Below are 4,296 nucleotides of genomic sequence, written 5' to 3'. Positions count from 1 at the left end.
CACAAGCGGCCTCGGTCTCGTCTACACGGAGCTCCTTCCAGAGAGGCTTCGCGACTACCACCACCCAGCCGCTGAGATCCCACCCTTCCAACCGACCCTGACCGTGCCCTCGGCTCACTCTCCTCCCGTGCCCCGACGCGGACTTGCCTGCGGGACTGCCGTGACATTCAGCTCGCCGACTTCACGGGACCTGTGCACCCAGGCCCTGCCGAGCCGCCGGCCCCTGAACAAGCCGCCAGTGTCTCTTCGGCTCAGTACCTTTATTCGTCACCTCCTCCGTGTGCTGAACGTGCGGGCGGCACGGCCGACAGTCCGTCCAGGCCGCCGGCTTCCAGGAGCCACATTCTGACACGGGACCCAGAACCGATGACACCTTCACAGGAGCCACAAACAGGAGCGAAGGGAACCCTGAGTGACGTTTGTGCATCAAAGAGGAACTTTTCAGACTGAGCAGCACGAGAAGGTTGATGCAGGGAGAGGAAACATGTCCAGATGTGGAAACAAAAACACACATTCTGGGGCCGACAGAGGGTGCAGGTCAAGCCACACGGAGGGCATGTGGGGGACAGACTTGGACTGGATTGGAGAGGACGTAGATTTTATCCTGAAGGACGTTGGGAACTTTGTAGAGTTTTAGGTGGATTAAATATTTCTGTGGCAATGGGGAGTTTCCATGAAACTGTGGACAGAGGTCCCTCAGGCGGTGTTGGAAAGATTTAAGAGGGAAGGAATCAGTGCCTGAGCTGAAGACGGGGGCCCGGAAGCAGATGGGGGTCCAGAAGAAGACGGGGGGCCCGGAAGCAGCCGCAGCCGCGCACCCAGGATGTCCGCGAGGTCAGACTGGCAGCACCAGGCAGACACCCACGGGACAGAACACGCTCCTGCTGACGGAGTGTGAGGGGGAAGGTGGCAGAAGTTGCTCCGTGAGAAACAACCATAACTGTTGAAAATTCTTTTAAAAACAAGTATGTAAAGTCCCTGGAAATGTCCCCAAAGGCACACAGCAAATGCAAAAACACTTACTTAAGGAGCCTGCAAGTTCCCAGTAGAAACAGTGAGATTCCATGGGACTTTAGCCACATCTGCTCCTGTAGGTCGGCGTATTGGAAATGCCAGTCTGGGTGAGCGTGGCCAGAAGTCGGGGTCCCTCTTCCCCGCTCCCAGCCTCGGGCTGCAAACCCCAGGGAGGAGCGGGCCACACAGAAGGAGGGAGAGAAGAAGTAGAGAAAGAAATCAGCTGGAAACCTTCTAATATTTGATGAAAAATACTAAGATAAGCATCTGAGAAGCTCAGAAAGTCCAAACAGAACCAATGCAGAGAGACCCCCCCCACCCCCAGGGCACATCATGTGAGACGGCCGGGAGCCAAGACAAACTCAGAAAGAGCAGCACCACTCAGGTGCGGGGGACGCCAAATACAGTGGACTGACGTCTGAGAAGCTGTGGGGTCCGGAAGCCAGCCAGATGATAAATTCAGAGTGCTGACAGAGAGAAAAAAATGTCAGCTGAAAATCTTATATCCAGCAAATTTATCTTTTGAAACTGAAGGGGAAATAAAGACATTCCTTTGTGGATAAACAAAAACTGAGAACCCTAGCAGACACACCTAACATGTGTTTCTAATCTGAATGCAGGTGGTGATTTAATACACGTGCACACACGTGCACACTCATGCGCGCACATGCATGCACACACATGCATCCAGTGTGCGTGCACACACATGTGCACACGCATGAAAACACACACATGTACACATGCACACACACAAACACGTGCACACCCATCCCCACAGTGCACACATGCACACACACACATGTACACACATGTAGGCACATGCACACATTTACACACACAAACATATGCACACATGCACACATGCACCAGTAAAGGGAATTACACAAATTAAAATATGATGTAATTGCATATTTCTTCTTTCTTATTCTCTTCTCTGATTCGAATTTCAGTTTTATAAAACACTATATAATAACCACATTGCTGCTGCTGCCGCATATAGGAATGTAGTACATTTGACCTGAAGCACAACGAGGTGGGGGGAACAAAGCTCCTAGTAGTAGGGAGGAAGGAAATGAAGCAAATGATAACTTGTATCCATAGGAATAAATGAAGAAGATAAATAAACAAATAACAAGGGTAATGTAACCAACCCTTTAAATATATTCTTGCTCTCTTCTCGCACCTTCCTTAAATGATACAAAATAACACAAAGTAACAATTATAACAATGTATCATTGGCCTCAACATGTAAATGCTATATGTGCATGTATAGGTGCACATATGAACCTCATAGCATGTAAGTGTTGTGTGTACATGTGTAGGTACACATATAAATATGTGTAGCAATAATAACTCAAGAGAAGGGAAAAGAAATGGAGCCAGATGTGAATAACATGTTTATTTCTCTTTGGCTCGACGTCTGTACAGGTCTAACGTGGATGCTGATAAGTTAAAAAGTGTACAGTCAGCTCCAGAGCCCTCACTAAGAAAATAGTTAAGAAATATCGTAAAAAACCATTAGAGGCATTAAAATGTCATTGGGGTGCCTTGGTGCTTAGTCAGTTAAGCGTCCAACTTCGGCTCAGGTCACGAGTTGGAGCCCGCAATGTGCTCTGTGCTGACAGCTCAGAGCCTGGAGCTGCTTGGGATTCTGTGTCTCCCTCTCTCTCTGCCCCTCCCCTGCTTAGACTCTCTCTCTCAAAAAAAGATTTAAAAAAATGAAAATGCCTTAAAATGTTACAAGAGAAAAGTTTCACTCGATGCAAGCAGAAGCAGTAGAGAATTTGAGTGACAAACACAGAAACCTGGAGACAGAACACAAAGGTGGAATGGCAGAAAGGAATCCAAGTGGATCAGTAAAAACATGAAATGTGACGGAATTAAACTGTCAAAGGCCAGCACCCGGGGCCTGGGTGTGGAGGACAAGACCGACCACGTGCTGTCTACAAGAGGCTACTTTGGTTTCGAAGATACAAAAGGTTGAATTAAAAGAATGTAAAAAGCAGATTATTCAAAAGTGACCTTCACAGAGTGCGGGCGGTTTACTAATATTGGACAAAACGGACTTCAAAGCCAACAAATAAAAAGCCGATGGTGGTAGGAAGGGCGCGTTGTCAAGGTAAAAGGCTGTTCCACCAGCAAGCTGTGATGGCAGTGACGTCTGCGCCCGGCGCGGCAAACCATCAACCTGCACGGCCCGTCCATGCCCGAGCTCCACCCCTGCGCAGCATGTCCACGCCCGAGCTCCACCCCTGCACGGCATGCCCACGCCTGAGCTCCACCCCTGCGCAGCTCGTCCACTACCGAGCTCCACCCCTGTGCGGCACGTCTACCCCCCCCAAGCTCCACCCCTGCACTGCTCGTCCACGCCCTAAGCTCCACCCCTGCGCAGCTCGTCCACTACCGAGCTCCACCCCTGTGCGGCATGTCTACCCCCCCAAGCTCCACCCCTGCGCAGCTTGTCCAAGCCCTGAGCTCCACCCCTGCGACATGCTGTAGCCCGTGCAGCGCAGGGACTTTGAGAGAGGGACTTATTTCGGGGTCTGAGGATAGAGAATCCGTATTATCCAGGTGAGTCCACTGCAGTCACAAGGTCTTCAGAAGTAAGAGGCAGGAGATTCAGAGGCAGGGGGAGAGGGCCAGGAAGGGGACGTGCCGTTTGTGATGACTTGGAGGGAGCCACAGGGCACGGTGCTAGGCGGAATGAGTCAGTCCGAGAACAACAAATACCATATGACTTCACTTATGTGTGGAATTTAAGATACAAAACAGATGAACATATGAGAAGTGGGGAAAGAAGGGGGCGGAATCAAATCATAAGAGACTCTTAATGACAGAGAACAAAGTGAGGGTTGATGGAGGGAGGTGAGTGGGGGATGGGCGGTCAAAAGGGCACTGGTGACGAGTAGCAGGTGTCATATGTTCATGATGAATCAGTGCATTCTGCTCCGGAAACCTATAGTGCACTGTATTGAGGGGACCAGCCCACGCACCAGGGTCTAAGGGTCCCTGAGTAGGGGGTTGGTGTCGGCGCAATATCTATAAGAAAGAAGACAGACCAAGGGAATGGTGGCAAGATTGCACTTTACTGTGATGCTTAGGATCTTTATACCCCACAGGTGATCACATCACTCTTCTAATGACTACATTGTTTGTAACTTCCAGAAAAATTATTATTTCCATGGTAGCGAAAACAGAAAATCAAAACAGAAACGAGGTACACTACAGAAGATCAAAAAACATAATTCATCACTCAAAACACATCAGCAGGGGCTTGTTTTA

This window comes from Suricata suricatta, chromosome 7 (genome assembly GCF_006229205.1).
Source record: "Suricata suricatta isolate VVHF042 chromosome 7, meerkat_22Aug2017_6uvM2_HiC, whole genome shotgun sequence".
Taxonomy (NCBI): domain Eukaryota; kingdom Metazoa; phylum Chordata; class Mammalia; order Carnivora; family Herpestidae; genus Suricata; species Suricata suricatta.
Note: the sequence above shows the minus strand (reverse complement) of the source record.